Raw genomic sequence first — 27,372 nt, 5'->3', positions numbered from 1 at the left:
TCATCTGTAGGAAAGCAGTGTGTCGTACAATGAATCATACCCATCAACGTGGTAGTGCCATTTCATGGCCCTCGTCTTTGCAACCCTGGGAAACATGGTGAGGATATAAGTTATAGAAGAATAGATCTTTATGATAAAAGACACTTGTCACATGATGAGTTAGAGAAAGATTGAAAATGGGAAGGAACTCTATGAACTCTGAACCCTACAGGCATGGAATAATGAGTAAGGAAAGGATGTAACAAGAGCTTTGATCCTACTGGTCATTGATAATCATGGGCAAAGTGTTTCATGTGTAAGAATAAATTGTATCAGGGGACAGATATGAGGTTGTTGGGAACGTGGGCAGCTTATTTAAAATCATACCCAATATTGGGCCTTATCTGACAAGAGCAATTGTAACTCACAGGCAACAAATTGAACAAACACGGGAACAGCTGCAGCAGGCAGAGCTCCCCTTTAGATACCAGGTAACCTGAGTTCTGCCTGACATACTGAACCCTTAGCACCTCACGCGGGTGAGTGTAGTGGCCCTTGGAATCCCTTACCACAGGCTTTTCATTGTTGGCTTTTTCAGCTTGCAGTTCATGAGAAGAATGCTCAGGACAACTAGGTAAGTGTTTTCTTGTTTCCTCCTCTTTCTTTGGTGCACAGTGTGGCACCACCTTCCGACTGAAGGTGGATGTGTTTTTTCTCCCCCAGATCAAGACTCAGATCTGGGACAGGGAGATGGTGGAGCAGGGCAGGGAGGTCGCTTACTTGAAATACAGGTGTGGTCATTTGACTTGCGTTTTTATGGGTGTTTCCAGGGATGACGCCTGCACTGTTAGTTGTCTAGTAGACGACGTGGTGTTACAACTCTTATAGAAGTCCATTATTTTTCTGTATCCAAGACTGGACGGGATGGAAGCAAAGAGGCTGCCTGAGGGATACACGAGGCAGAAACCAATGGCTGCAAGACCAGAGACGCAGAACCCTCCGAGGAGAGGTAAGAGGCACGTTGTGATGTGCCGCAATCTAACTTCTGCTGTGCAGCTTGTTCCTGTGGATGATCATTGTGTGGTCTGGAAAGAATCACAAGCACTAAGGACAGCAGGTGGTCTGAAGGGGTGACAGAAGGGTGTTCTCCTCTGCTGCCGCAGTCAGTGAGGCACTTGTCCCTGAGACTGGTGGAGCTCATGCCCCTCCTCTACCGGTGACCCTCCCACCTCCTCTAGCATCCCCCTGTCTGAAGAGCCTGGAAAGGATGACAGGACATGGGCCTCATCCTTCTTCCCACCCGGACTCAATGTGAAGACTTTAGTTTATTTGAGGAGAAGCTCATTTATTCACTAGTTTTAACGGTCTTTCTTTTTGTTTGTTTTTGGGAACTGTACTCCTACATCCCTCAATTGAAGTTCCATAAAGCTTAGCTTAGTCCCCTGATGGTATCAGTGTAACTCTGCAGCTTCACTGCTAACTTCTCACAGTTTCCCATTTCTCTATAGTGTCAAATTAGTCTTTCCTTATATACTAACTGCTCTCATGTGGAAGGCAGCTTGTAGATAAGCTGAGAGATTGAACAATTTGCCTGAAGTCGGAAGAAATGCACGCTTCTTGAGGACTCATTGAGGATATATGCCAAACCAGTAATCTTTTTTTTTTTAAGTTTATTTATTTTGAGAGAGGCAGAGACAGAATGCCAAGCAGGTTCCACACTGTCAGTGAGGAACCCAATGCTGGGCTTGAATTCACAAGCTGTGAGATCGTGACCTGAGCCAAAATTAAGAGACGGATGATGAATCCAAGCATCCTCATATTAATTCTTTATCTGTAATGAAATCGTGATTTCCCATGATGTATACTGAGAAAACTGTTTTACTGATGAATTCTAAATTGCTAGTTGTGCCTGACCTGTCCACAGTTATGTGATTAATTATGAAACAACATGAACTAGAGCACCGTGAGGTCTTTATCAAGGTGAGGGGATGGTTCTCTCCCTTATCCTTGGGGGTCACCTGAGGCATGTGGGATACCCTCTGCCTCTGGTCACGGACCTGACTGAAGGGAAAAGTTTAAGATATTTGAGGAATGAGTTGAGGGATTGTTTTCATTATGCCCAGTCCTCTGAAAGCAGAATAAACCTCTGTCCCTTCTAGGGTCTTTAGTAGATTGAGAAACTGCTGAAACCTCTGTGAGGTACAGCGACTCTGGCTGTACCAAGAATGCAGACAAGGACAAGGTAAATGCCGGGGCCATTCTCAGTTGTAACTCTTTTGGGAAACCCTCATCTTTATGTACAGCACGCTCACCCAGCCTTGTCTTGTTTTGCGTGTTGTGTGCTATGTCTATTTCTTCTTTGTTTTCGAAACGCATACTCATAACCCAGGAGCCCACAGGCTTCTCAATTTTTAGTCTGTCAGCTTTCTGTGGTAAGTTTAGAAGCCAAAAGCGCTTAGAGACTGAGTACCTTTAGGTTTTTCCGTGAGTTTCAAGAAATAACGAGAGGAGGATGACTGCACACTCCAAACAGAAGTCTCCTGGCCTGGGTGACCCCTTGCAGACCTCACCTCGGTGGGAAGAGTGTGGTTGCTGTGTCTTTCTTTCTTGATTCTGGCTAGGAGATGAACCGGTTAGAAACGACCTCATGACTCCAACTTTATATGTTGTGCCCTGTGCCATTTAGAGTGGTCCTAGATAAAGCCAGTGTCATCAGTCATCACCTTCCTGTCTTTGTTGGTAAATGACTTGCCTGGAATCCTCCACCTATACCTTAGGTAAAAATAGTTTGAACACTGTGTCCTTCAATTGTGTTTCTATGAGCAGTTTTTGGTTGTGTCCCCAGTCACTGTTAGAGCTCATACAGTCTCATGACACATACCAGGAGTTTTGTACCAAAACACTTGCATGAAATCTGTTATGTGAATTTCTCCTTCTTTTTTTCTGTTGCACATAATTACTCTGTGTCCTGTAGTATGCTTAAAGTCAGAATTCCCTATGAATTAAGATGAACACATCTGAGCTTTGTAGACATTCACCACAAGTAACTTGTTCTTCACAGAGGTCTCTCATTCCCCTGCAGGATTCCAGGCATCCTCCACTCCCCAGAGGTCTCAGAGGCCTTTGACAACACTTCAAGAGGGAAGACTCCTTTCTCAGGGAGAAGAGCAAAGGAAGCATAGAGAGGGTCCGGCTGCAGAACGTTTTGCCAGGAGTGGCTGTGATTCCATGAGCAGAATATGAGCCGTGTATTCCCACTTATTTTTGTGTGTGTGTGTGTTCTTAATATACCAAAAGCAGAGCATCTGGAGTTGCTGTAGAGGAGGGATGCAGGGTGAACCTGGACATCGATGGCTGCCTGTCTGGAGAATGCTACTTCATTAATCTGTAATTACTTCTGTTAACCCTCTAGGACAGGACCCTTGCCATTTTCTTCCACAGACATGGGCAGTGATGTGTGGTGGCAGTAGGTTAACCTCTTGCATCTACTACCCCAAGCTGTAGGTGGTATCCAGTGGCAGGGACAGAGTTTTCAGGTACTGATGCTACTCTCTTGGATCCTGGTGGTAGAGAAGGTGGCAGGTGCTGACACATTCTTCTCTGGGTTACAGCTGCTTTTGGTATTTGTTCTCTTGTCTGGCATATGGATGTAGCTGTCACTTCTGTTCTGCAGGGCAGTCTGGATCCTGGGGACCTCCTCCGTTAACTGGACGATTCTGCATGCCCTACCCTGGAGACGCCCCGCCCCCATGGACTATTACGCACATCCACCTCCTGAACCTTAGTGGCCCTGAGGCCACTCAGAACCCCTCCACCTGCAACACTTGGTAAGATGATCTGAGCACTAGGAGTTGACTTGTAAAACACACTCACCTTATTTTGTTGCTGTTAGGTCTTGGGCCAAGGTGTAGAGGCGGTACCACAGATATTGTGATGCAAGGGGAATGTGTCTGCTGCCATTACCACATTCCTCAAAAGTTTCTCAGGATCTCATCTTTGTCCTTTCCCCCACAATGGGTTGGTACAGGCATCTCTTGTGGAAAAGGAATGGGGCCGTATGCAGAAAATCAGACATAGCGCTTCAGCAGAAATGCCCTGTACACAGTCCACGTGCTGGGATCTGTGAGGCATGAGGCACAATGTAACGTACGTCCATCTAGTTGTGCCCCCAGCCATCCATAGTTGTTCGCTGAGTGAATACATCTGAGTCAGGGCTTTTAGGAGTCTTCATCAAGTTACAAGGGATGGTTCTTCAAGTTCTTTTTGGGTATCACCGGAGGCATGTGAGACACCCTGTGCATGTAATTTGGGATCTCACTGGGACAAAGAGTTTAAGTTGTTTGAAGTATGAGGGGAGGGTTTTTTGTTTTGTTTTTGACCTCCAAACAGTCTACGCAAATCAAAATAAACCTCCATCCCTTCTAGAGCTTTTTGCAGGTCCAGAAGTAGGAGTCACAACCAAGAGTGACATCGACACTGGCTCTGCCAAAACTGCCGTGAAGCACAAAGTAAATGCTGTGGCCATTTTCAGTTCTAATTCTTTACAGACCGCCACATCTTTCTGTACAGGACACCCTCCTGCCATTTTCTCTGGTTTGTGTGAAGTATGGCCTGTCTGCTGTTTTTGTTTTTTTTTTCCCCAAATGCAAAACCTTTACCGCCGAGTCTACAGGCTTCCCTCTTTCCCAGCTGGCATCTGTTTGTGGTAACTTGAGCAGCTAAGCATGCCTAAAGGTGGGGGCCATAGGGCTTTTCTAATGTGTTCCTGGAATAAATCAAGGAGGATGACACCACACTCCACTTGGAAGTCTCCTACCTTGCCTCATTCTTTGTGGATCTCCTCAATGTGGAATCATTGCTCTTGCTGTTTCCTCCTCTCCTGTTTCCTTCTATTGAGGGTTTTAACGTGCTCAGAAAAATCTGTGGGTATCCTTACAACTTGAAAATGTGAACTGCCTTCACTCCAACTTATATTTTTGCATGTATCATTTACAATGGTCTTAGACAAAGTAAATTTCATACCTATCAGCATTTTGGTAAACATGCTGTCCAGAATCCCTTCAGGTGTGCCCTGGGCACACACACTCTGAACTATAAGAGGTGGCATATTTGTCATAGAAAACATGCACTGGAACTTAATTTGTGAAGAGAAAAAATCCAAAATTACCTGTGTGGCAAGTCCCCACGGTGTCCTTCGCTTGTGTTCACCTGAGCACGTTCTCTCGTGTCCTGTGTCACAGGTACAGCTAAAACATGGAAACTTACACCAGACATCAAAGTGCATTTGTGTTAATTTTGTCTTTTAGAATTTCAGCTCATTTTTCCAGAGAACACAATTACCCTGCAAAATGTACTGTACTTAAGCTGAGAAGTACCTCTGAATTCAAATAAATTAGCTGAACCTAACTAACATGTATAGGCCAACTAACATGTATAGGCTACCTGTTTCTCTAAGAGCATGCTTTCCCAGTTCCTCTACAGGCCCTCAGGATCCCCGTCTCCCCATATGTCTCTGTGCCCATGGATAGCACTTCCAGAGAGGAGGAGACCCCATTGTCGGGACAGTAGTTTGGGCACAGGCAGGGGCTTAGAGGCAGAACTTTGAGCCACGAGGGCTATGATTCCATGTGTGGACACTGGCTTTGTCATTCCTTCTCATTCTGTAGTTCTTCACATGCACAATAAACAGCCTCTGTGGTGGAGGGGATGAAGGGTGGAGTGTGATCCTGGACATAGTTGCCTTCCTATCTGGAATATGCTACTTTGTTAATTTAGTATTCAGCCTATAAATCTTCTAGGAAAAGGGCCCTTGCTGTTTCTACGTTTCCAGACACGTGGGGACATTAGTTTACCCCAATCACATCCTCTTCCCACCCCAAAGCTGTAAGTGGAACCCAAAGTATGGGTAGAGATTTTGGTACTGATGCTGCCCTCTTGGAATCTGGTGGTGGGGAAACTAGTAGGATATGAGCACTGCTGCTTTGGGTTTCTGCTTTTTGCTGGTGTTGGTGCTCTGTTCTGTTCTATGAACATACCTCTCATTTCTTTTCCGCAGGCTATTTTGTATGCAAGAGTCCTGGTCCTTTCCCAGGATTACCTTGCAGGCTGTACCCGGTGGACCACCCTTCACCACCAGTCATGGGCTATAGGCCACATCCCCCTCCTCCACCTACTCTATTTGTTAAGATGACCTGAATTGGATGAGTGGCTGGTAAAGTATATTCATCTTCTTCATGATTGACTGTGGCAATGATGTAGAGATGGCTGTGAGTCTTGGCAATCCAACTACAAACTGCCTGAGGACACTGTAGCATATCTCAAGTTTCTCAGGACATACATACAATGGGCAGTGTCATGTCCCTGTAATACAGTGAGCTATACGTTTCTCTTGTCCAATGAAAGAGGATTTTTTACACAAAAGCAGACATATCGGCAGTACTGGTGCGTATGTTGAGACACAATGTGTTGGGTTCTCTAACTTTTAGAGCATCAGGTGTCCCGTGTGAAAGAGGGACATTCATTAAATGATTCAGACCTTGTAATCACCAAAATGGAAACACCAGTGAAGGATCCAGGGCAAAAACGGGGGAACCTTGAATCATACAGGAATAGAAGGGAAGTTGAGCACAGTAAGCAGAGTTTGAGGAGGTGCAGAGGGGAGGGTGTTGGGGTCAGTGAGATGCAGTTGGAGGTCATTCCTGGCCGCAGCCTGAGCAGGGAGTGTGAGGTCCATACGGAGGTGCTGTGTGGGATTACTATCAGTGCACAATGCACCGTTCATCTCCAAAATATCAGTGTGTTGCCAAAGTGCACGCAGGTAATCATGTAAAAAGATTCTTGTCTCTCTGGATTTTCCTGAAGGTTCTGGTATTTGTGGGGGGAAAAGAGCCCTGGAGATATGGGGAATTTAACTTGGTCTTATGAAAATGCTGTATGCCCAAGTTCATATCCCTCAGTGAGACTAAAAGTGGAGACAGAGTCTAGATCAGCTGAGTCATCCTACAATTCAGGGCTGGATGCCACCACTACTGGACCCCTGTCATCATCGTGACTACAGCTTTGCATCTCCTCAAACTTCTCTCACAATATACTGAGGTTTTGCCTGTGTTCCTGCTGTCTCAGCCCTAATACCAGTTCTCAGTGGGACCTACACAGAGCCTCAGCTGTGTTATCTGTGAAAACAGGGATAACATTTGTTTCCAAGAACAAGAGAAAAAGAAGACATTCAGTGCAGAAATCATCTGCAAAATCTCTGGGAATTGTCCCCTCACGCTTCTCACAGTTTCAATTAAGATATCCACACAATGATCCTCCAAAAAAGATGGTCACGGGAGTTCATTAAACTAAGACTGTTAACAACTCAGCCCAGGGAGTGGGAATCACTGTTTTAAAAAATAAGACAATGTCCTTCATTTTTCTATTAGAATTCGGGCCCTGTCACACAATGAAAGAAAAGATAAGTATGAGAATATGTACATTCAGAGACCTAGATCTGAAGATAATCATTTTCTATTACACATAATCTCACAGAGGCAGCCACACACTAAAATGTTCATCTGAGGCCACAGATAAACTACAGAAGACAGAATGCATGTAGGAAAACATAAGATCACAGGGGAATAAACCAAAATCTCTTTGCCTTATAGGACAACTCTTTTGAAATTTGAAGAGGACTGCATGGTGACAGACAATCGTGTTTGTATATACATTTTAAGAAGGTGTCAGATCTACCTGAATGCTTTCCCTGCCCATCATGTCCCCTCCACTTTGTCCTTCTTACTGTCCCCTAATCTACCTTTCATCGTTTTGTCTCTGTGTCAGCGTCTGCTTCTAGGGCCATCTACTCTCGCTCCCCATTGAGTGCACACAGTGGGGTTCCTGTACACACAGGTAACAAAGTGCCAGAAATGGTGGTGATGGAGGATAGAAGCAAGATCACCCTTTGTGCAGGGGAACCTGAGGGAGTTTTCCGGGGTGATGGGAACTACCTATATCTAGATTGATGCGGTGCTTATGCTCAATTATTTTGGGAATATTCCCTGACTCCATGGTGCCTTGGGGTCAGACAGGTATCTGTCCTTAGGAAATGGCTGAGATCTAATGGTGGAGAAGGATGAGGAACCAGCTGTAGAGAGGAGTGAGGGTCAGACCCACGCCCAGGATGCCAGGTCTCCACAGACAGCACCACGTGTAGGAGGACTCTGAGGAGCAGAGATTTCTTGATCAGACCCATGAACTACATAATCCTCCTGTAGTTTCCTCACTGAGTGATGGCAGAGCAGAGACCAGCAGCTGGAGGACACCCTTATCATGGCTGGAATGGAGCAGTGGGCCTGGGGGAGTGAGTCAGGGAAAGGGACAGGCAGAAGGTAGTGACAGGGAGTTTGAGAGACAAACGGAAGAGAGGAGAAGGGACCCTTCTCTGCTGACTTCACCTACATTTCTGTGTGACCAAAACGAGACCCTTGTCTCCCACGGAAGGGAAGAGGGCTGGCAAAACACCGAGTGACATACTCAGCTCAAGTGCCCAGGGTATCTGCCTTGCTCTTGAGTACCTAACACAGGAAGCATGTGCTTTCTGTCACGATTGGAACTGCAGCCTGTACCATTTAGTGAAAATCAATCCAATTATGCATCCCTCAGCATTAAAGTACTGCAACAAAATTAAGTGAACAGACTGAAAGATACAACGCAGGATAAAGTCCAAAGGTAGAGCGATGGCAATACTTACGGGAATACAGTCTATCCGAAAAGGAGGTAGGTACCCTAGTGCAGGCATTCAGACACCTGGCCAATATCCGAAAACGTTAAAAAAAAAAAAAAGTCCTTACTTCAAAAGCAACATTAGCTCTAGACACAAAGGGATCATGATTTAAGGTTTAGAGAGCAACCATATGACTTCATGGTGCTGTATCCATGAGATCAAGTCTCATCAAATTATACCCTTTAAATTGAGGCTCTTTGTTATATGTAAATTATACCTCATTAAAGAGAGTTTCAAAGCACAATATACTAGAAGCAAATGTGGGAACGTTCCTTTCTAATCCTGAAGTGCACGGGTGATATGAGTCAGCCCATGTCTCAAAAATCCAAAATAATAAGACATTTAAAAAATTAATAATAGCAGAGTAAGCAGACCCTGAGCTCACGCTGTCCCATGTTTTCAACTGCATAACATCCACATCCAAGTCCATGAACCAGAGAGCGTTCCAAAGACTGGCAGAAGAAACTCCACACCTAAATAGAGAGAAGCTGCATCAGAAAGGTTAGGAAGGTCAGAAAGGTGGAGGCTGTCTGCCTGCAGAAGGGGCAGAAAAAGTGAGCCCTCACACCAGGTAGCAACACAGGGAAGACTAATCTCCACAACATTGGGCATTAAAACCCAGGGGGGCTGAATTCCCTTGAGTTTAGATCCTGGTATTTGGAGGTCAGCTGACCCAGCACTGGGTTATCCAGGAGGATGAGTGATAGCCAGGTCCCTGCCTGTGTAGAGAGGCAACGTATACATGGCATTTCACACAATGCTTAGGCCACAGGAGACACATGTATTCATGCTGATTCTTGACTCAGCTGGCCTGCCTGAGTCCCACTGACACCACTGAGAGCAAGCACAGCCCACAACAGGCACGCATTCAGTGCAGACCCCTGCACTGAAAGGAAAAGTAACCCAGACACAACAGCAGGGAGTGAGCAATACCCATACGATATCCTCCTGAAGGTCCAGGTCCTATAAACGGAGACGTGCACTGCTGAGGACTCCAGGACCTCTTTTTAATAACGGCATTCATTTCAAGATCAGAAGGCACAGCTGACTTTCTTAACACAGAGAAATAGAGCCAGAGGGACAGACAAAATGGACACACAGAGATATTTATCTACAATGAAAGACCTAGTCAAAGCCACAGCCAGAGAACTAAGCCAAAGAGATGTAGGTAACATACCTGATACAGATTTGAAAGCAATGATCATAAGGATACTCACTGGAGTTGTGGAATGAGTAGAAGAGTGAGACCCCTGACAGAGGTAAGATATAACATAGTTAGACACTGAGGACACAATCAAGGAGAAACATGCTTGCTGGAATGAACAGAGGGATGGAAGAAGCAGCCGAACAAACTAGTGACCTCGAAGACTGAGTGATGGAAATTAATCACACTGAACCAAAGAGAGAGAACAGAATTCTGCAACGTGAGATGAGACTAAGGGAACTCAGTAACTACAGGAAAGATAATAGTATTCATATTGTAGGAGTCCAGAAGGAAGAGAAAATGGGGTAGAAAATTTATTTGAGGAAACAATAGCTGAAAACTTCCCTAATTGGGGGAGGGAAACAAACATCCACATCCAGGAGACTAGAGAACTCCCATCAAAATCAGGCCAACACACAAACCTATTGTAAGCAAACTTACAAATTAGGGTGAGAATAAAGAAAAACTTGTAAAAGCAGCAAAACAGTCCTTAACTTAGAAGGGAAGACCCATAAGGCTTGCTACATATTTCTGAACAGAAACTTGGCAAGCCAGAAGTGAGTGACATCACATATTCAAAGTGCTGAATGGAAAAATCAGCAGCCAAGAATACTCTATTCAGCAAGGCTATCTTTCAGGATGAAGGAGACACAGACTTCCCCAAACAAAAACTAAAGGAGTTTGTACCACTAAACCAGTCCTGCAAGAAATATTAAGAGGGATTCTTTGAGTGGAAAGGAGAGACCAACAGTGACAGTATAGAGGTAGAAGACAAATTCAAGTAAAAAATGAACATTTCTGGAAAAAAATCAGTTAAAGTACTCAGAGAAATGGATTTGAAATATAATAACATTTACCAAAAACCTAGGGAGGAGAAAGTAATGGGTTCAAAGGTAAATGACCATCAATACAAACTGCTCAATGCAGAAGAGGTTATATAAACACCTAACAGTAGCCATATCCTAAAACCAGTCATAAATATGCTAAGAATAGGGATAAAGAAATCAAAATATATCACTAAAGAAAATAAGCAATACATGAAAGAAAGGCAAGAAAGGATCAGAGAAAATCATTAGAAACCACAACAAAACAGGCAATAAAATGGCAATACATATATACATAACAATCAATTTTGAAGGGAAATGGAGTGAATGCTCCAATCTAGAGAGGTAAGGTCTAAGAATGGATGAAAAAACAAAACAGATTCAGATGCCTACAAGTGACCCACTTTACAGCTCAACAATGATAGGATAGAGAAATATCACACAAATGAATGTCAAAAGAAAGCTGGGGTAGCAATACTTGTATCAGAAAAAATACACTCAAAAAAGTACATAACAAGACACAGAGGAGGATAGTATATACCAGTAAATGGTACAATCCAAAAAGAAGATAAACCAACTGTAAATATATCCCACAATTAAGTGGGATTTATTCCCAAGCTACAAAGGTGGTTCAATATTCGCAAATCAATCAATGTGATACAATACATCAACAGGAGAAAGGATAAGAACCAGATGATCGGGGCATCTGGGTGGCTCATCCTTTAACAGTCTGAAATCAGCTCAGGTCATGACTTCATGATTCCTGAGTTCAAGTCCCGCTTCAGACTCTGTGCTGAAAGCTCAGATCCAAGAGCCTCCTTCAAATTCTATGTCTCCCTCTCTCTCTGCCCCTCCCCTGCTCACGCTCTGTCTCTCTCAAAATTAATAAACGTTAAAAGAAAAGAAGCATACAGTCATTTCAATACATGCAGAAAGAAACATTTGACAAAGTACAACATCCGTTCATGCATGTAACCCCTTAAAGTAGGTTTACAGGAAACATACATTAACGTAATAAATGTTATCTATGAAAACCCTGCAGTTATAATCAACCTTATGGGGAAAATCTGAGAGCTTTTCCTGTAAGGTCATGAAGAAGACAAGGATGTTTACTCATACCACTTTTAGTAAACAAATTACTGGAAGTCCTAGCCACAGCCAGCAGACAAACGAAACGAAACCATTTGCAGATTACATGAAACTATATATAGAAAACCCTAAAGAGTCCACCTAATAACTGCTAGAACTGATAAATGAATTCAGCAATGTCACAGGATACAAAATCATTGTACAGAAATCTGTTGCATTTGTAGACAATACAGAAGCAGTAGAAAGAGACATTAAGAAAACAGTCCCATTTACAGTCATACACCAAAAATAAGATATCTATGAATAAATCTAACCTAAGTGGTGAGCGACCTATACTCAGAAAGTATAAAACAGTGATGAAAGAAATTCAAGATGACACAAAGAAATGGAAGGACATTCCATACTCACGGATCAGAAGTACAAATATAGTGAAAAAGTCTATACTTCCCAAAGCAATTGACAGAATTAATGGAATTTCTATCAAATTACCGACAGCAGTTTTCACAGAACAACAGTCCTAAAATTTGTATGGAACCAAAAAAGACCCCAATCTTCAAAATAAACAATCTTTATGTGAAGTGATAATTATGGATGGCACTATGCCTCTGGATCTTCTGCTCCAAAACACAATAACTCTGGCTTAAGCATTTGAACAAACGTTAGACATATCCCAACCAAGGATCATTCTACAAAATACATTCTACAAACGTACCCTCAAAACTTTGCACCTTATGAAAAATATGGAAAAATCTAAAAATTGTCATGGCCTAGTAGAGCCTAAGGAGACAGGATGACTGTAACGTGCCAGCTGGGATGAGTCTGGGCTAGGAGAGGTTAAAACCGAAGCAATCTGAATACAAATATAAACTTTACTTCATACTACCATATCTCTTTGATACATTGATTGTGATCATGTACCAACCATTATGACATCAATAGTGAGAAAACAGTCTGATGTATGTGGATACTCAGTATTATGTTCCCAATTTTTTTTGGTAAATAGAAACCCATCATGATAGAATAGATTATTAGTAATCATGGTTTTTCTACACATAAGATTATATAACCAGTTCCAGTATTAGTTACTCGTGATGTACATGTACCTATTCTTGTTGTTCTTACTATTGTTTAATTTAAATACTAGCTTTCATGGTAGAGAAAACTGAATGCATGATAAACACTTCATAGAAACATCTACTTTACATATTTTAAGATAATAACGTACATATATACCACTCTATTATGTGGTATGTAAATTAAGTGTTTTTCTGATCTTGAACGATCATGTCATTGAATGGCTTTCCATAAAGGTGGTCATGCTAGATAATGAATGATACTCAGAGTTTACAGGATGTACTTCACATCATGCCTGAACATCGTCAAAAATAAAAACATACACGCGGCCAGATGAAGCATTGTGACTGGCTCACTTATTGTAAAGAACCCTTGCTTTAATATTTTCACGTATATTTTTAGCAGGAATACAAGAGAATCAAATATTTCCAAATCAAAGAGACATCCAAAGACTGGACGAACGATAGGGAGTTCAAAGGGTTTCAGAAGGATAAGAGTTGACCATGAAGGGGGAGTCACAGGCAAGGAGCTTTCTCTGGTCCACACTGACATGTTTGCATGAGGATATGTGACTTGCCAAAGGGTAAGCCCCAGAAGTACCAGAGGGAAAGACAACGCTTTAGGGCGGGGTGACTTGTAAAGGGTGCTTCTGTGCCTAAGTGATGGGTCAGCAACCTGGCCGGGGGTCCCTGCGTCAAAGACTTCAAAAGGCCAGCAGTAACCCATACTCACAAAGATCTTAGTAACATAGATCAAAGTAAATTAGAGCCACAAAGATCTTAGAGCCACAGAGTCGATCTTTACCTATGATTAGGAGATGGTCACAGTTTCACAGGATATGATCTTTGGGCCGGCAGTAGATGCCTAAAGTATTATTTAGGGCTATACATTTAATGAAAAAAATGTATGTGTAAAAATTTGGGTTTGGAATGTTAAGAAAAATCACAGGCCCATCATGGAGTTACTTACGGTAAGGCCACATGTCACTAAACCTAATTTCATTCCTTCAGGAATGTAACCTTTAACCAGTCAGCAAAGAATTCCCTAGTCAGTGCTGGAAATTTAACTGATAGATCCCTGCCATTCCCCTCAGAGAGGCAGTCTTGCCTAAATTAGGTATTCCATGCCACTATTTCTTTTTTAAGTTTATTCAAGTTAGAGACAGAGAGCACATGCAAAGGAGGGGCAAGACAACAGGGAAAGAGAGAATCCCACAACCAAGAGGTCATGATCTGAGCCAGTATCAAATGTCAGAAACTTAACCAAGCCATCTAGGCACCCCGAGAATGTGTAGTTTCAAAGGTTAGCATGCTTGGCTGGGATACAGCCATGAGGGCACTGGCCTACTCCTGAAGAGAAGGCAGCCAACAACTTGCAGGCAGATGGCATTGAATCAGTGATCTGTACAACTCCTGGTGCACACCGTGGGGGAGATTATACACTCATCGTGGAGAGCATCCCTGAGAAGCAGTGTTCACAATGAGGGGACAAAGAGCTAGGACAGAGGAGCTGCGTGGCGCCATTACCCTGCTCTGCACACCCCCCAGGCAAAAAAAACCACAGAGCCATCTGCTGGAACCAAGGCAATCCCCACACTGGGTGCCTAAGCTGCTTACGACAACCCCAACTTCCTGTGTTCTGGCGAGACTGGCCTTCAAGGTCATTCAATCTTGCTTCAGTCACAATGGAGCTGGCCCATTCCCCAGAAGACCAGGGGAAGCCCATGACCATAACACCTCTCTTGACCAGACAGTTATGCAGGGCTTCACTTCTAGTGGCAATCATTTCAAGTCTCACTTAACAAGCAGATCGGAGCAGACCTAGAAAAGTCTCACAACATTCTGGCCAAGGACCATACATTGCTCATACAACTGGCTTGAAGGATAGTGCAGCCAGAACACAAAACAGTGCATGCAACACACACCGCAGACACTCCGTGATGTGCCAGGCCCTGGACACTAGATGATCTCCTCTTCATATAGCCATTCATCCCAGAGGCAGGTAACATAATGAGCTTTGGTAACAGAGAAGGCAAATACTCAACCAAAATGCCAAGACAAGAGGAATGCATCCCAAGTGAAAGAACAAGATAAGGTCATGGCCAAAGACATGGAAGGAACACTTCCAAACTCATTCTATGAGGCCGGCATGGCCTTGAGTCCAAACTGGACAAAGACCCCACCAGAAAGGAAAACTACAGACCAATTTCCCTGATGAACCTGGATGCAAAAATTCTCAACAAAAAGTAGCAAACCGGATCCAACAATACATAAAAAGGATTATTCAGGACAATGAGGTGGATTTTATTCCTGGAATGCACAATAGATTCAATATCTGCAAATCAACTAATGTGATACATCACATTGATAAAAGAAAGGATAACAACCACATGATCCTCTCAATAGATGCAGAATAAACGTTTGACAAAATGCAGCAGCATCCTTTCTTGATGAAAAAAAACCTCATGAAAGGAGGGATAGAAGTATCATGCCTCAACATGAGAATATCCAGATATGAAAGTCCCACAGCTAATATCATCTTCAATGGTGAAAAACTGAGCTTTCCCCCTAAGGTCAGGAACACGACGGGGATGTCCACTCTCAGCACTGTTATTCACCATGCTGTTGGAAGTCTTAGCCTCAGCAATCAGACATCAAAAAGAATACAAGGTGTCCAAGTTGGCAAGGAGGAATCAATCTTTCCCTGCTCACAGACACGATACTCTCCGTGGAAAATCCGAACGACTCCACCAAAAAACTTCTAGGATTGATACAGGAATTCAGGAAAGTATCAGAATATACAATCAATATGCAGAAGTTGATTGCATTTCTATACACCAGTAATGAATCAACAGAGAAATCAAGGAATTGATGTCATTTACAACTGCACTGAAAACCATAAAATACCCAGGGATAAACCCAACCAAAGAGGGAAAAGATCAGTACAGTTAAAACAATAGAGGGTCTCCTGGGTGGCTCAGTCGGTTAAGTGCCGTCTTCGGTTCTGGGCATGATCCTGCATTTGTGGGATTGAGTCCCTTGACGGGCTCTGTGCTGACAGCTCAGAGCCTGGAGCCTGCCTCAGAGTCTGTGTCTCCCTCTCTCTCTCTCTGCCCCCCCCCCCCCCGCTCATGCGCTCTCACTTGCTCGCTCACTCTCTCAAATATAAACATTAAAAAAATTAAAAGAACAAACCATACAACGTCTATAAAAGAAGTTGAAGAAGACACAAAGAAATGAAAAAAAAAACATCCCATGCACATGGATTAGAAGAACAAATATTGTTAAAATGTCAATACTATCCAAAGCAATCGACAAATTCAATGTAATTCCTATCAAAACAACACCAGCATTTTTCACAGAGCTAGAGACAACAATCCTAAAATTGTATGGAACCAGAAAAGACCCCAAAGAGCCAAAGTAATGTTGAAAAGGAAAAACAAAGATGGAGACATTACAACTCTGGACTTCATGGTGCATTAGAAAGCCGCAATCATCAAGACAGTATGGTACGGGCACAAGAACGGACACATAGATCAAAGGACCAGAATAGGGAACCCAAAAATGGAGCCTAAAACATATGGCTGAATAATCTTTCACAAAGCAGGAAAGAATATCCAAAGGAAAAAGAAGAGTCTCTTCAACAAATGGTACTGGGAAACCTGGACAGTGAGAAGTATGAACCTGGACTATGTTCTTAAACTTCTCTCTCTCTCTCTCTCTCTCTCTCTCTCTCTCTCTCTCTCTCTCACACACACACACACACACACACACACACACAACACACCTCAAAATGGATGAAAGATCTAAATGTAAGACAGGAAACCATCAAAATCCTAGAGGAGAAAACAGGCAACCTACCTCTTTGATCCTGACCGCAACAACTTCTTGCTTGTCATTTCTCCAGAAGCAAGGGCAATAAAACCAAAATAAACTATTGGGACCTCAAGATAAAAAGCTTCTGCACAGCAGAGGACACAATCAGGAAAACTAAAAGGAAACTTAATGGAATGGGAGAAGATATTTGCAGGTGACATATCAGATAAAAGGTTAGTATCCACAATCTATCAAGAACTTATCACACTCAGCACTCAAAAGCCAAATAATCCAGAGAATAAATGGGAAAAAGACATGAAGAGACACTTTAACACACAGGACATCCAGATTGGTCACACGTGAAAAGATGCTCAAACTCATTCCTCATAAGTGAAATACACATCAAAACCACAATGAGATATCCCCTCACACCTATCAGAATGGCTAAAATTAACATCTCAGGAAATGACAGATGTTGGCAAGGATGCAAAGGGAAAGCTTTTGCAATGCTGGTGGGAATGCAAAATGGTGTAGCCACTCTGGAAAATAGTATGGAGATTCGCTACAAAAACCAAAAATAGAACTGCACTAGGACCCAGCAATTGCACTACTAGGTATTTACACAAAGGATACATTAATGCTAACTCCAAGTGGCACATGCACTCCAATGTTTATAGCAGCATTATCAACAATAGCTACATTATGCAAAGATGCCAAATGACCATTGACAGATGAATGGATAAAGAAGATGTATATTCATACAATGGAATATTACACGGCGATCAAAAGGAGTGAAATCTTGCTATTTTCAACAACGTGGAGTGAACTGGACTTTATTATGATAAGCAAAATATGTCAGAGAAAGACACATCATATTAAATTCCACAGATGAGAAAATTCATAACAGTGAAGAACGTAGTGAAAGGAAAGCAAAAATAAGATACAAACAGAGATGGAGTCAAACGATAAGACACCGTTAAATAGAGGGAAGAAGCTAAGGGTTCCTGGAGGGTTACTGAATAGGGGTATGGGCTAAATGGGTGATGGGCATTAGAGACAGCACTTAGGATGAGTACTGGATATATTTTGTAATTGACGGATCACTAAATTCTAATCCTGAAACTGTATTCCACTATAAGGTAACTAACTTGGACTTAAATTTTAAAAAAGAAAAAATATTAAAAATAAGTAAAGAAATATACTACCAGTCAAAAGAAAAGAATATATAAATCGGGCTCTTTTAGTGGAAATGAAAGACCAAAATTGTTACAGACAAGAAAGGATCAGAGAAAACATCAAGATACAATGGTAAAACAACTAGTAGGGCACTAAATATATACCTATCAATAATTACTCTAATGTAGATCGACTAAATTCTCCAATCAAAAGACATTGGATAGGGGGACAGAATGGACAAAAAAAAAAAAAAAAAAAAAAAAAACAAGGCCTATCTAGGTGCTGCCTACAAAGCCTTATTTGGACTTAAGTCACCTGCAGATTTAAATTGAGGGAATGAGCGCCTGGGTGGCGCAGTCGGTTAAGCGTCTGACTTCAGCCAGGTCACGATCTCGCGGTCCGTGAGTTCGAGCCCCGCGTCAGGCTCTGGCTGATGGCTCAGAGCCTGGAGCCTGTATTCTGTGTCGTTCATGCTCTGTCTCTGTCCCAAAAATAAATAAAAAACGTTGAAAAAAAAATTTAAAAAAAATTGAGGGAATGAAAAAACATTTATCATGCCAATAGTATCAAAAGAAACTCAGTACCAATACTTATATCGGGCAAAAAAACTTTAAAATCGAGACTGTAGTTTGGTACCCTTTAGGTCAATACCTAGTAGTAAAATTGCATGCACCCAATATTTATAGCAGTTTTATCAACAGTAGCTAAATTATGGAGAAAGCCCAAGTATCCATCGTTTGATGAAGGTATAAAGAAGTTGTGGGGTCTGTGTATGTGTGTGTCTGTGTATTCATGTATACGCATGTGTGTGTGTGTTATGTGCATATATTCATACATACATACATACATATGTATATACAATCAAATATGTCTCAGCTTCAAAAAGAATGAAATCCTGCCATTTGCAACGATGTGGATGGATCTAGAATGTGTTATGCTAAGTGAAATATGTCAATCAGAGAAAGACAAATATATGATTTCACTCATGTGGAATTGAAGAAACAAAACAGATGAAAACATGGGAAGGGGGCAGGAAAAGAGAAGAGTGGTAACAAACCACATGTGTCTCTTAATGATAGAGAAAAAAAAGTGAAGGTTCATGGAGGGAGATGGGTCAGCTCTGGGCTAGATGGGGGACCTGTATTAAGAAGAGCACTTGTTGCGATGAGCACTGGGTGTTGTATGTAAGGGATGAATCACTGAATTCTACTCACGAATCCGAGAATGCACTGTATGTCAACTAAGACTTAAATTTAAAAAATAAATAAAGCTGTAACAAGAGATGAAGACGAACACTATCTCATACTAAAGGGGACAACCAAACAAGAAGATCCAATGATTTTAAATTTTGATGCCCCAAACATGCAACCAGCAAGTATATAAAACATTTAACAACAACCATAAAAGAACTCATTTATAATAATATAACGATGTTAGAGGACTTTAACACATAACTCACATCGATGGACAGAACCTGTAAATAGAAAATCAACAAGGAAACAATGGCTTTGAATGACACACTGGACCAGGTGGGTTTAACAGATATATTCAGAACACTCCATACTAAAATGACAGAGTACACATTCTTTTCAAGTGCACATGGGGCATTCTCCGTAACTGATCATATTCTAGGTCACAAAGCAGGCCTCAACAGGTATCCAAAGACAGAGATCAGACCAAGCATTTTTTCTGACCACGAAGCTAAGAAACTTGAAGTTAACCACGTGAGCGTGCGCGCACACACACACACACACACACACACACACACACTAAGGGGGAAAGGCCACAAATAAAGGGAGGTTAAATAACATGCTACCAAATGAATGGGTCAAACAGGAAATCAATGAGAAAATACACTGAATCTAATGAAAATGAAAATACACTGGTAAAAATATTTGGAATGCGGCAGAAGCAGTCTATGATGGAAGTATATAGCAGTACAAGCCTACCATAAAGAGCAAGAAAAATCCCAAACAATCCTAACTTATAACTAAAGGAATGAGAAGAACAGCCGAAGGAAGGAAATAATAGAGATTACGGCAGAAATAAGGAATATAGAAACCAAAAAGACACTAGACCAAATCAATGAAACCAGGGGCTGGTTCCTTGAAAACAGTAATCAACATGAAAACCTCCTAGGCAGAGTTTTCACAAAGAAGAAGGAAAGGACTCAAGTAAATAAAATCACAAATAACACAGGAGAAATAACAGTCAACACCACAAAAATACAGTTAGAAGATAATATTATGAAAATCTATATGCAACAAATTGGACACTCTGAGAAAAATGGAACAATTCCTAGAAACACACAAACTACCAAAACTGAAATGGGAAGATACATAAAATCTGAAAACAGAAAGAAATCAAATCAGTAATAAAAAAAATTTCCCACCAACACAAGAGTTCAGGGCCAGATGGCTTCACTAATGAATTCTACCATCCATTTAAGGAAGAGATAATATGTATTCTTCTTGAATTATTACAAAAAAAAAAATAAAAAAAGAAGGAAAACTTACAAATTCATCTTATGAGGCCATCATTACGCTGATACCAAAACCAGTTAAAGCCTCCACTAAAAATGAAAACTGCCGGGGCTCCTGTGTGGCTCAGTGGGTTTAGTGTCCAAATCTTAATTTTGGATTAGGACATTATCTTGCAGCGCATGGGTTCGAGTCCAACGTTGGACCCTGTGCTGACAGTGTGGAGCATGGCCAGGATTCTCCCTCTCCCTGTCTCTCTGCCCCTCCCTCACTTTTATGTACTCTATGTCTCTAAGTAAATAAATACTTTGAATATGTTAAAAAAATTTAAATAAAACTACAGACCAATATCCTGATGAATATGTATGCATAAATCCACATCAAAATACCTTCAAATTAAAGTCAATAATACATTAATAGAATCATTTACCATAATCAAGTGGGATATATTCCCGGACTGCAAGTGTGGTTCCACATTCAGAGATCAATCAACATGATGCACCACAGTAATAGAAGAAAGGATAAGAACAATATGATGCTTTCAAGACATGCAGGAAAACGATTTGACAAAATGTCACGTCCATTCACGATAAAACCCCCTAGCAAGTATATTGGTACTCAACCTACCTGCACATAATAAAGGCCATCTATGAAAAACCCACAGCTCATCTCATCCTCAATGGGGAAAAATTGAAATTTTTCTTCCAAGGTCAGGGACAAGACAGGGATGATCCCTCTCACCACTGTTATTCCACATAGTACTGTAAGTTATAGCCACAGCAATCAGACAACAAAAAGAAATAAGAAGCATCCAAACTGGCAAGGAAGAAATAGAACTTTCACTATTTGGAAATGACATGATGCTCTCTATAGAAAACATGAAAGATTCCCCTCAAAATTGTTAGAATTGATACATGAATTCAACAAATCAAAATATACAGAAATCAATGTACATAAATCTATTGCATTTCTGTAGACAAATAATGAATTAACAGAAAGAGAAAGTAAGGGGTCAATCCCATTGACAGGTGCACCAAATACCCCAAGATACCTGGAATAAACCTAACCAAAGAGGTAAAAGATCTGTACTCTAAAGGCTTTGAAACACTGATGAAAGAAATGGAAGAGGACGCAAAGAAAAGGAAATACATTTCATGTTCCCGGATAGGAAGAACAAAATACTGTTAAAAGGTCTACACTCCACAAAACAATCTACACATGTAATGAAATCCCTATCACACAAACAAAACATTTGTCACAGAACTAGAACAAATAGTCCCAAAATATGTATGGAGTGACAAAGACCCCAAACAGCCAAAAGAAATTGAAGACCAAAACTAAAGCTGGAGACATCACGCTTCTAGACTTTAGGTTATATTACAAAGCTGTACTGAACAGAACAGTATGGTACTGGCAACCAACAACAACAACAAAAACATAGACGCAGAGACCAATAGAATGGAAACCCAGGCATGAACTCATACATATATGGTCAATTAATTCTCAACAAAGCAGGAAAGGATATCCAATGGGTAAAAAAAGATACTCTTGGGACACATGTGTGTCTCCACAGCGTGTGACTGTGGATTCAGCTCCAACCATGATCTCAGGGCAGTGCAGAGCATGCGTGGGATTCTCTCTCTCCATTTCTCTCTGACCCTCTTCTGCATGTTCTCTCTCTCTCTCTCTCTCTCTCTCTCAAAAATAAATACATAAACTTAAAAAAAGTCTCCTCAACATGTGGTTTTGGAAAAACTAGACAGCAACCTGCAAAACAAAACAAAAACACAAACGGACCACTTTCTTACAACATACACAAAAATAAATCCAACATGAATAAAGAACTATGTGTGAAACCTGAAACCATAAAAATCCCAGAGGATACCTAACACAGGCAGTATCTTATTTGACATTGGCTGTACAAACATCTTTGTAGATATATCTCCTGAGGTAAGGGAAACACAAGCAAAAATAATGGGACTTCATAAAAATAAAAAGCTTCTGTCACAAAGGAAATAATCAACAAAACTAAAACACCTACAGAATAATATTTGTAAACGACATCTGATAAAGGTTTACTGTCCAAAATATATAAAGTTATACAGCACCCAAAAAATGAGAAATCCAATTAAAAATGGGCAGATGACATGAATGGACATTTTCCCAAGGTGACATAAACATAGCCAAGAGACACATGAAAAGATGCTCAGCATTACTCGTCTTCAGGGAAATACAATTCAAAAGTACAATGAGATAACACGTCACATCTGTGAAAATGACTAAAATCAATGAATGATGAGACAGCAGGTGTTGGCAAGGATGTGGGGAAAGAGGAACCCTCTTGCATTGTGGGAAGGAATGCAAACTGGTGCAGTCACTCTGGAAAACAACATGGAGATTCGTCAAAAAAAAAAAATGGAAATAGAACTATGTTACGATCCAGCAATTTCACTACGAGGTATTTACAGAAAGAATACAAAAATAATTCTTCAAAGGGATACATGCACCATGAGTTTACAGCAGCATTTTCTACAAAAGCCAAATTACGGAAACTGACCAAGCATCCATCAACTGATGAATAAACTGAGATGTAGTATATGGAATGTAATATTATTTAGCCATAAAAACATGAAATCTTGTCATTTTCCACGAGGTGGATGGAGAGAATGTTATGCTGGGTGAAATAAGCCTGTCAGAGAAACACAAATACCAGATGATTTCACTAACACATGGAAATGAAACAAAACAAATTGGGGGGGGGGGGAGGAGACAGTGACAAACACTCTTAACTAGAAAACAAACTGAGGGGTTCCACAATGAGGTGGGGGAATGGATGAAACAGCTTCTGGGGATTACGAAGTGCACCTGGGATGAGCACCAGGTGACGCATGGAAGTGTTGCTCTACATTGTACACCTGAAACTAATATTACACTGTATGTTTACTAAGTGCAATTTAAAGTAATAGATATCAGAAGGTTAAGACACCTACCTACGGGGTTTTCTGTAGTTTTCAATCACTTCATTAGGTTGGAAAAATAACCATAAATTTTTTAAAAAAGCATGTATGTTGTGGGGGACAGTTTGTGCCCTTACCTCGGTCACTGGTTCCAGCAGGACTCGGAAAGTGGGTCACAGCTCATTCTTCTAGAAGGTCCTGAGACAAACATTTCGTGTATTCAAGTCCTAATGGAATGCAGCTCCCGTTCTTCTGAATTTCTGTCAGGGTTTCTTCCCGGAAACAAGCCTGAATCTGGAACAAACCATCGACTGTATCTATGAGGTGATGTCGTGGAACCCTGCAATCCACAAGTCCTTTAGTAAAATACGACTTGTTCAAATACTGTCCAGGAAGTTGAGGAATGAAACACGGGAACAACCCAGAAAATGCAAGGGCCTATGCTGTTTTGCAACCATCATGCCCAGGGAAGCCACCCAGCGCCCCCTCCTCAGCACTCAGTACAACAAGGCAGCTTCTCTCTGGCGACTCAGGAGATGCCAAGTTGCTGCAAAGCTCCCAAGGTCTCCCCTGGGGCGGGCGGCAGAACCCGCTGGAAACACAGCTCTGCTCTCTGTCCTGAGACAGTGGTAGAGGCCCTGTGTCCTCTGGGAGCAGCAGCAGCCCTTCCTGCTCTGAAGTGCCCTGGGTCAGAAAAGCTGATGGTGCGCCCTCTGCTGGCCATCACTGCCTAGGCAGAGGAGGCCGCCCCTCCGGGTCTGTGGTGCTTGAGCTCTCTCTGCTGGCTACCATGGGAATTCCTGCAAAGTTGAAGGCCTTGGTCGCTCAGCTGAGGGACTGAAGGTGCTCTGGGCAACTCCGCCTGTTCTCCACAATGGGAAGGGTCTTAGTGACAGGGCCTGGGACACAAAGAAACCTTTTCCTTCTCCTTTTTTTTGAGTGAAGAATGAAACAGAATTTATTAACATAATGACATCATTTGTAATGTTTTAAGCAATGTCCACAGAAAAATAGACGGCCAATTTACACATGCTGAGCAAGTAATTGTGTTTACCACCAGAGTATTTAGGTTAGATAAAGAATTGACACCTTTGAGAGAGAGATAACTGCTTCCAGCTATGGAACGAATGAGTCCTAGGGATACAAGAGATAGCCAATCGAATAGAGTTAATCCTGTAATAATACTGTTGCATGCTTTCACTTGTGCTGAAGGACAACATAATTTATAGACATATGGAATGACTACAATATATGCCTAAACTAATACAACAAATGTGTGAAGAATATTTCAATGAAAAGTTGACATCCTTTTACATTTAAAAATAAAACTCTAAGAAGAGGGAAAGAAGGAAATTATAATGATAAAAGGTATAATCCAACGAAAGATACAACAATTGTAAACATACATGTGCTCAACCTGAGAGAATCCAATACACAAAACACTGAAAACCTACAGTAAAGAATTGATACTCATACATACATAGAAGAGCACTTTAACACTGCAAAGACATCAAGGGAGATATCATTCCACCAGAAAATATACATTTGTACATTTTCTAATAACAGCATGCACATGGGTTCCAGAATTGATGAAGAAATACTCGACATGGAACGTGGAATATCACCATGTCATTTCCAAAGCGAGACGGCAGCTGCACGAGAGGATTCCTGAAGCCTACAGTAAGGGTGGCACATACATATGTCTAGCCTTGGAACCCATAGAATAATCTTGACCGGCACACACCCTTGTGACTCCACTCAGCCCTTTGGGGATACACCTGCTCTGCTCTGGGGTAACAACCCGGAGCCTCCAGGGAGCTAACCCTAAACCTAATGGTAACCCTAACCAGAATACTCACCCTACACCTAACCCTATATATCACACTAACTTTACAACAGATCCATGTCGGAACATGTGCCCTCATTTCAGCCTTCCATGGAATTCAAAACACTGATGTTGCTTCGACACTGGCGACTTTCCTGGACCGAACCATAAACCTCTGACAACATCACGTGGCTGGGGTCCAGAAGCAGTAAAGGGTCACTCGGAATGGAACGTGGAACCTCACCATATCATTTCCCAGGCGCGGCTGCAGCTGCCCGAGAGGATTCCTGAGGCTTAACCTACAGGGGGCCATATATTTGTGTGAAATTGGAAGCCAAAGACTGGTCTTGATTGGCACCCTCCCTGTACCCTCTACTCAGACCTTCGGGGAGACCACTGCACAACTGTGGGTTCAACGCCTGGAGAATCCTGGGACCTAACCCTAAGCCTAACCTTACCCCGAAACGGGACCCTCCACCGAAGTCTAAGCCTGCCTCGAACCCTAACCCTGCAATGGAGCCGCCTTCTGGCATGGGCCCTCACTTCAGCCCTCGAGGGAGATCACCAGACCGGAGTCGCTTCGGCCCTGGCGACGTCCCTGGAACAAACCCTAACCCTAGCTAAGGCTCTCTCCCCAAGAGGACCCAAAGCTAACAGTCTGACAACACCACGCGCCTGGGGTCCGGAAGAGGTGCAGGCTGACTCGGCATGGAACCTGGAAGCTCACCATGTCGTTTCCCAGGCCCGGCTGCAGCTGCCGAGAGGATTCCGGAGGCCTCCTCGACCAGGGGCCCAATCACGTGTGTGGCCTTGGCAGCCAAAGACGGATCCTGACCGGCAGCCTCCCTTGTGCCCTCAACTCAGACCTTCGGGGAGAACACTGCCCTGCTGTGGGTTGGGCGCCTGGAGCCTCCTGGGACCTAACCCTAACCCTAACCGTACCCCGAACCGGGACCCTCCACCGCAAATAAAGCCTGCCTCGAACCCTAACCCTGCACTTGAGCCGCCTTCTGGCATGGGCCCTCACTTCAGCCCTCGAGGGAGATCACGAGACTGGAGTCGATTCAGCCCTGGCGACGTCCCTGGACCAAACCCTAACCCTAGCTAAGGCTCCCTCCCCACGGGGACCCCATGCCAAAGTCTGACAAGACCACGCGCCTGGGGTCCAGAGGCGGTGCAGGCTGACTCGGCATGGAAGCTGCAAGCTCACCATGTGGTTTCCCAGGCCCGTGTGCAGCTGACCGAGAGGATTCCGGAGGCCTCCTCGAACAGGGGCCGATCGACGTCTGTGGCCTTGGCAGCCAAAGACGGATCCTGACCGGCACGGTCCCTTGTGCCCTCAACTCAGGCCTTCGGGAAGACCACTGCCCTGCTGTGGGTTCGGCGCCTGGAGCCTCCTGGGACCTAACCCTAACCCTAACCCCACACCGAACGGGGACCCTCCACCGAAACCTAAGCCGGCCTCGACCCCTAACCCTGCACTTGAGCCGCCTTGCTGCATGGGCCCTCACTTCAGCCCTCGAGGGAGATCACGAGACCGGAGTCGCTTCGGCCCTGGCGACGTCCCTGGACCGAACCCTAACCCTAGCTAAGGCTCTCTCCCCAAGAGGACCCAATGCCAACGTCTGACAACACCACGCGCCTGGGGTCCGGAAGAGGTGCAGGCTGACTCGGCATGGAACCTGGAAGCTCACCATGTCGTTTCCCAGGCCCGGCTGCAGCTGCCGAGAGGATTCCGGAGGCCTCCTCGACCAGGGGCCCATCGACGTGTGTGGCCTTGGCAGCCAAAGACGGATCCTGACCGGCACGCTCCCTTGTGCCCTCAACTCAGCCCTTCGGGGAGACCACTGCCCTGCTGTGGGTTCGGCGCCTGGAGCCTCCTGGGACCTAACCCTAACCCTAACCCTACACCGAACGGGGACCCTCCACCGAAACCTAAGCCGGCCTCGAACCCTAACCCTGCACTTGAGCCGCCTTGCTGCATGGGCCCTCACTTCAGCCCTCGAGGGAGATCACGAGACTGGAGTCGCTTCGGCCCTGGCGACGTCCCTGGACCGAACCCTAACCCTAGCTAAGGCTCTCTCCCCATGGGGACCCAATGCCAACGTCTGACAACACCACGCGCCTGGGGTCCAGAAGCGGTGCAGGCTGACTCGGCATGGAACCTGGAAGCTCACCATGTCGT

General features: G+C 43.2%; 2 long non-coding RNA genes across 3 annotated transcripts; one reads left to right on the top strand and one right to left on the bottom strand.

Moving 5' to 3' along the window:
• Positions 1-23,867, bottom strand: LOC122208704. Its single transcript, XR_006197333.1, has 3 exons — positions 23,500-23,867; positions 5,147-5,239; positions 1-85 (listed from the first exon to the last, which is right to left on the bottom strand). It is a non-coding gene; the product is annotated as an uncharacterized LOC122208704 (long non-coding RNA).
• LOC122208703 lies at positions 37-6,184 on the top strand. 2 transcript variants are annotated; one of them, XR_006197331.1, is made up of 5 exons: positions 37-470; positions 578-613; positions 810-988; positions 3,653-3,806; positions 6,035-6,184. It is a non-coding gene; the product is annotated as an uncharacterized LOC122208703 (long non-coding RNA). The 2 variants fall into 2 exon arrangements; XR_006197332.1 differs by having other exon boundaries at positions 703-988.
• Positions 23,868-27,372: the final 3,505 nt, after the last annotated feature.

The sequence above is a fragment of the Panthera leo genome, chromosome E2 (genome assembly GCF_018350215.1).
Source record: "Panthera leo isolate Ple1 chromosome E2, P.leo_Ple1_pat1.1, whole genome shotgun sequence".
Lineage (NCBI taxonomy): Eukaryota > Metazoa > Chordata > Mammalia > Carnivora > Felidae > Panthera > Panthera leo.
This window is presented reverse-complemented; position numbering and strand designations above follow the sequence as displayed.